At 37.2% G+C, this 7317-nt stretch overlaps 1 protein-coding gene across 2 annotated transcripts in view; it reads right to left on the bottom strand.

Moving 5' to 3' along the window:
• The window catches only part of LOC123245349 (signal transducer and activator of transcription 5B), a 77189-nt gene that overhangs the window by 63686 nt on the left and 6186 nt on the right, over window positions 1-7317 (bottom strand). Inside the window, exon 1 of one of the 2 annotated variants that reach the window (XM_044674210.1) lies at window positions 7091-7175. The exons of the other annotated variant lie outside the window; for it this stretch is intronic. The gene's annotated coding sequence lies outside the window, so the exon portion shown is untranslated. Of the gene's footprint in view, window positions 1-7090; window positions 7176-7317 lie in introns of those variants that run through there. 2 annotated transcript variants of the gene reach the window in all.

The following is a 7317-nucleotide window of genomic DNA, read 5'->3' as shown; positions in this document are numbered from 1 at the left end:
TCTCTCTCTCTCTCTCTCTCTCTCTCTCTCTCTCTCTCTCTCTCTCTCCTCCCCCCCTCCCCCCAAAGGAAATTCTTATTTGGAGATTCTTCACATAAAGCTGTCTCCCTCCCCAACTCTATTGACATTCAAAGTTAATTCAGATCTGGTCAAAAGTTACAGTTTGACACTCCTGGATGGATCAATATCTGTTTGTTTATGTAAATTTTACACTTTATGCACTCTGATTATACTGGTGTTATACAATGCTTATTCATTGAACTCTCCAAATAGGGGGAACAATTTTTTACTTTGCTTAGTCCTAAAACCTAGCTGGAGACCTAACTGGAATATGTATGGCAAGAAAATAAGTGGTAAAAGAAAATAACTCAGTTTAAGAACATTATTCAACCATCTAACATTTATTAAGCACCTACTAGGTGCTAGCCTCTGTTTTTTGTTTGTTTGTTTGTTTGTTTGTTTTTCCCCAGCCTCTGTTTTAAGAATTCTTCTTGTGAAGTTTATGTCTTAGTCTGGGGAGATTGTGTATATTTATATGTCCCCACATGTGCATATGTGTGAATATACATAGAAGTACACATGTATGTTTGTGTGTACATGTTTATACATGTACACATACACACTGGGTATTAAAACTCAGGAGCTAATATATGTGTCTCTATATCCTCTCTATATATGTATGTGTATACATGTTTATGTATGAACATATATATACACACATACATATATTTACTGAAATATACACTCAGTCTCCCCAGACTAGAATATAAATTCAAGAGCTAATGTGTATCTATATCCCCTATATATGTGTATATAAATAAATATGTATACACATATATTTTTACACATGTACACTTATATATATTGTCCCCCTCAGTCTAGAACATAAGCTCAAACTAATATGTGTATGCTATATACACATACATAAATGTCTCCCCAGCCATAAAAATATATATATATATAAAGAATATATAAAATAGATACAAAGTAACTTAAAGAGGTAAGGCAATCTGGGGAGAGAGGGCAGAGAACAAGAAAACTTAATGTAGGAAACTAGAGGGAGTGCATTTCAGATATGGGGGGCAATTTGTACAAAGGCACAGTGATAAGATATATAGGGTCTTGTTATGGGAAATAGTAAGAAGCAATTGATGCCACCATAGTGTACCTGAAGGGGGAAATGGATTACAGTGACATATGGTTCAAATGCTCTTAAATAACATGTATAACATATGAATCCCCTTACCTCAAACCAACATACATTGGCAGAAATTGATCCCTTTGTTCATAAACAGAAACCAAGGAAATAGGTTTTAACTCTTTCCTTATGTGTCCACTTTAGAGCAAGTCTACAGTGATACAAGAAGGGAAACCACTACCTACCAGGAGTGGAAAGTAAGATTAATTAAGGTTGCTGTTAATACAACTTCCATTACAGGCGCATTCACTTAGCTTAATGAAAATGAGAGAAGAGGGAAGAAAGAAAAACAGATTTTAATCCTCAAAAAAACTTTAATGAAGAAAAAAGTAAAAGCCCCTCAAATGTAAACACACACACACACACACACACACACACACACACACACACACACACACAATTTTAAGTTACCATCTTTGAGTGTTGGACTAAAATGATTTCTAAGGTCCTCTATAGTTCATGTATTCTATGATTCTAAGTTAGAAAGTTCCTTCCTAACAGAAGAGTCTATGTTGGCCCACAGATAAAGAAATATACTTTACAGAAAACAAATGATTCTTCTTACCCTTACAATGGGTGGAAAAGGGGTTGAGAGAATGAGAGAATTTTGAATTGAAAATAAAATTTTTTAAAAATAAAATAAATACCTCCTTGAGTTCTCATTTGCTCACATGCCTCAGATCACACCCCTGTCTTTGCCTTACCAGTTAAGGTGACTGAGTACATCCTAAGCCAGGATGCAAAACTGTAAATATTATTTCACAGAAGAATGAATTTGCAGGCAAAGACTGTCTTATCTCCTTTTATATCCCCCACACTCAGCACAGTGCCTGACACATTTTAAGCACTTTATAAATGTTTATTGATTACTTCTGAACATCAAAGAGATGCCTTAAAATTATTCTAGAGTAACTAGCATACCTTCCCAGTTGAACTCATTGCAAATCAAGCTGTGACCTGCTGAGGCAAATAGTTATTTTTAATGCAAATCATGGATGTGGCTGTTTGTGGTAACTGTGGCTTGATTTCCCATATGCAAAGAAATCCCCTAAGAGGGGAAATTAAACAACATCTAAAAACACATGGGTTTCTCTAACTATCATCTCAAGGTATAGCTATAAGTCCTACTTTTAATGACCCAATAGCCATTGAAAATATTAGTCATCAAATTAATTCCAACACTAATTGATTGGATCATTAATGTAATTTCCCCTTGTCTTCCCCAACTCTTCTCTACTCAGAAAGGAAAGTTGTCACATTTTCTGAGAATTTAACTTCTATTCTCAAACCATACCTAAGTAGTTGAATATGAGAAAATGAATCAGCACAGGCAGCTCAGAACTGAATTGTAGTACATGGAAATTCACACTGCCTTTAAAAGTTTTAAAATATACATATATACACTTAGACTAGATGAACTATTCAGAGCACCAAAGGTAAAGGAAGCAGAATCTAGCAGTAGATATTTAAAATTGGTTGTCCAGAGGCTAAAAAAACTAAACAAAAAAAAAACAACTAAACAAATGTTCTTACACTATTAGTACTTTTCATATTATGGTAATATAGCCATGATTATGAATAACCAAAGGCAGGGAACATCCTGTATGCAACAATTTATTATGCTCTCCTTTACTGAGAGATTCCTGAGGTAGGAAAAGAAAAAAGAAGAGGCTCAGAATAGAGCCATAATTTATTAACCCCCTTTGTGCATAGGCTGTGGCATAATTCAGAAATACTCTTTTCAATGATGTCAGCTATGAGGGCTAAAGTGCACATAACCTACAGGTATATTTGAGGGTCTATTTCTTCAGAGGCTCATTTGGTCCTAATATTTTAGATAATATTAGCAAATAAAAAGCAAGAAGAAACCACTTGGTTCAATGTAACAAGGAGGCTCTTTCTCAAAGCTTATTCTTGAATAATATAATATAAAGGTTAGACCACTATATTAGAAGCTTCTATCAGCAACAACTAGGAAGTCAGAGAAACCAGAACTTATGGTATTCCTTTTTCTGATCATTCTCTTCTATATGTATGTATACCACTTTCTACACAAAGCTTTTCATGACTCTCTCAACTTTTCCCCTTCCTCTCTAATTAACCCATAAAATGTAAGAGATTAGGGATTGTTTCATTCTTCATACAATATTTACATTTCCAGTGCCTGGCATATGGTAAACACTTAATGTTTTCTTGATTGAGTGATTGAGAGTCACTGCTCAAATCAAATGACTCCACTATAATAATTGTGTTTCCTTCTCTCTAAATCTCTGATATTCAGGACTCTGGCGACATGTTAATGATGCCTTGGTGTTGTTTTTTTTTTTAAATTTTCAAAGTATTCCCCTAGGAAACAATTATCTTCAGTCTTATTTTTCAGTATAAAGGAATTCTCTCCACCAAGGCCCTAAGTTAGTGATAGGAATGGGAATAGATTCAAGAATTTATAACTTCCCTATCAGGTGCTTAGGCTACTCAATACAATGCGTCAAAAACAATCACATGACATATGATGTTAGTCTTTATGGGCCCAAAATAAAAAACATAACAGGGCTAACATGTGGACCTAATTTTGAAAATAAAAACAGGAAGCACTCCCACCCCCAATATTACCTTTAAAAAAAAAGGAAGCCAAACCTCAAAAGATACCTTCCAAGGAAGTCAAGGGTGTGACTTAAACTAACAAAAACAGAAAATAACATCAAAAACCACCAAAAAATGAGGGTCTTCTTCAGCCAATAAGAAATCTACATGTACAAAATACTTATAGTTAGTAAAACTCCACTGTTGTATATACAATAGTCCCTAAATTGGATTGCTTCCTTCAATGGCTAAAGGTCACTGAATACTTAATAAAACACTTCATAAAGACATATTCTGTTATCAAAGACAATGTAACTAAAATAGATTTAAATGTTTTAAGTCACATTTCTTTTTGTTATTGTGCTACTTGCTTTTTTTACATAATACTGATTGGTGGAAACTACAAAGGTAAATTTGTCTTTCTTGTTCCCAGAAACTAAAACACATACTTTCAACATATGCTGGAAAACTTCTGATTTCCTAAAATCATTTGAAAATTCTCTTTAAATCCAGCAAAACTTTAGCTAATACAATTTCATTAGCATGCCTTTAAAAAGTACCTTCGTTAATCCAAATCATTTTCAAAGTATTTTATTATATAATGTATATTGTTTGTCTTCTAAAGATTTTAATAATCTTAAATTGATCCTCAAAATATTTTTCTTAAAAGCTATTGTCTTGGTACCTTTTACAGGAATGATAATAGTAATCTAGTATCTAATATGGAAAAGGAAAAATAATCTAGTTTTCATTTTGTGCCACTGGTAGCCAGAATTTGCTAGAAACGTGAATAATTTTATAAATTATTGATTCTTGGCAGTCAAGCAAATAAAACATAGAGCAGAAAATGAGTTGAGCTTCCTTTGATTCCAACAACAACTTGTAGTTAAAAACACTGAACATGCCACTTACCCTTTTATTACAACATTGTCAGTTTTAAATGAGAATGACTAGCTATCACCTACCTATTCAACAAGCAATCCAAAAAAATTAATGAGCCAGCATAAAACCCATTAAGGATTCTGGGGGGGGGGGGGAAATACTATTCACTAAATATAAACAATGTTTTAAAAATTTTTTTTAATATTAACAAGAACAAAATCCTTAGGTTCCAAAATAGGAAGAAATGTTTTTACACCAGGTCAGACAGTTTATGAAATGTAATTTAGAGGAGGCTCTCACATACCAACATAAATAAATAAATAAATAAAATCCATTAGGAGTAAGATGAAATGAGAAGTCAGAGGAAGAAAGGAAGTACTAACCAAAATATTTATGTTGCAAAAGCCCAAACAATGATAGCATGTTGTTTTGTTTTGTTTTTCCCCTATATACCAAACAGTATTAAATTTCCATTTAAAAAAAGGCAGTTTTTAAGAGCTTTCTTCTTGGTATAATCCATATCAATATGCTGCAGGAAGAATATGAATACTGACAATGCAAAAAACAATGAGAAGCTGGGATAGTTTGTATAGTTAGCTTAGTAGTGGAGCTTTTTTGTGCAAAGTTTAGCACTAAGTTATGCAATCCCCAAACTGCTGATGATAGAAATCAACCGTTTTTTTGGTGTTTTACTTTAAAAAACAGTTTCTCCTTCCTTTCCTCATACTCTAATATTTACCAAGTAGCTAAAGAAATTCCATCTTCCAAAAGCCAATGCAAGTTGAATGTAGACATTTAAAATGAATTACATCAACTAACCAAAGGTGTTTTTTAACATCATTATCTTTTTCCTCCTTATAACCAACTGCTACTTCCTTCATCTTCCAGTTTACATTTATGATTTTCAACAAGAACAACAAAACTACTTTCATAAAGAGGAATTATAATTTTGTCTAATAATTTTCTAATTAGGAGGAAAAGTCTACAGCCTTAATATAAATGGTAACAATAGACTTCCACAAATTGAAATGATTACAAGCAATCTGGCATCCATGGAATGTTGTGAAATAAACTTAGGAAAATATCTAAGGCTGGCATTGGTCTCTTATCTATGTCAATGTTAAATGTCCATACATTTGTAGGCATAGCAAATCAGTAAGTATAGTGTAAAAGAATGGTAATGTTCTATTATTTAAATTGAATGGTAAAAAACAATATTATTTGGGATAACCTGGACTCAGACAGCTGACTGCTTACTGTGTTCTAGATGACTATCCAATAGCTTAGGACTGGACTAGATTATGAACGACATTCAGGAATGGCTAATGAATGGGACAGGCCTAATATGATAGTTGGCAATGTAAAGAAACACGCTGGCACATTCAAAAGATACTCCTTCAAAACATTCCACAGACTGCTGAAGGAATTCTCAGTAGGACAGAAACCTAACATTTATTATTTTGAAAATCCACTTATCCTAAGAACAAGGATGTCAGAGGTGCATGGGGAAAACACAAAAAGGTCTGACAGTGGTTGACGGGGAATTGTAACCTTTTTAGTGCCCAGCAAATCGTAAGTGCTTAATAAATGCTTACAGATTGATTAGCTGATCTCATAAATGCTGTATTCCTCCAGACTCTCTTCTCTTCTCCCTCTTTCCTAATTATTTCCTTTTCCCAAAAGGCCAACCAGCTACCAAGGGTTATGGATATGCCCCCTTAGAAGTTCTCTCCTTTTTGGAGCAGCCTGACCATCTTGCCAGATTCACTCTGCGTCAGTCTAGCTTTTGTCATATAACGTCTCCCTTTCAGAGATTCTCCATTCCCAACCCGCAACAGGCACTTTAGTCCTTAGTCCGGGGGTGTGGGGATGTGGGTGGCGTAAGACATCACGTCCTACTGCACTATGTCCAAGCCCGGGCCTGACAGGTCATGAAATGGGATCCAGGCTCCCTTATCCCCAAGAGTTTTATCAAAAGTGTTTGCTTCTTTAACTGCCTCCTAAGGTGCTTGTCCTACATGCATTTAGCTCTAAAACACACACACTCATGCACTCATCCTTCAGGGGCCTCACATACATAGCTATGACTTTTAGGCACAGAAGGAGAGTGGCAGCAGAGGTTGGACATACCTTGCAAACAACGTGGAGGGCGCTGACTTGGGGGGGACGCAGTTCCCTCTCCCACCTCCTCCCACCCCCCAGTAGCCCCTGCTACTCCGCACGCGCTCCCCTCCTTCGCCACGGTCCTCAGCTCCCTGCTGCACCAGCTTCCAACCCCGCACGCCCAGCTTCAGCCCCACAACTACGACCCAGCAGGACTCAAGAGGACGGCAGCTGCAGGGGAGCCGGACTGCGGGACCCAAAAGCGAGGCTACCCGAAGCCGGGGGCCGCCCCGCCCGCTCGCTTCTCCTCAGGCTGGCTCCTACCTCGCCTCGTCGGGCTTCGCTCTCTTGCTCCGAGCGCCGCCGCCGCCGCCACCTCGTGCAGTCCCTCGGCTCCGTCCCCACTCCCGGGTGACGGCTCCGGGCTCCGGGCTCCGGGGCTCGGGGCTCGGGCCCTGGGCTCCGCTCTCCTCCCGCCAGGGGCTCGCGGGGGCGCGCGCGCGAGTACGATCCCGGCGCTACCCCGCCTCGCCCCCTCTCCGCTCCTCCCC

This window comes from Gracilinanus agilis, chromosome 4, assembly GCF_016433145.1.
Source record: "Gracilinanus agilis isolate LMUSP501 chromosome 4, AgileGrace, whole genome shotgun sequence".
NCBI classification, from domain to species: Eukaryota; Metazoa; Chordata; class Mammalia; order Didelphimorphia; family Didelphidae; genus Gracilinanus; species Gracilinanus agilis.
Note: the sequence above shows the minus strand (reverse complement) of the source record. Positions and strands in the feature narration are given on the sequence as shown.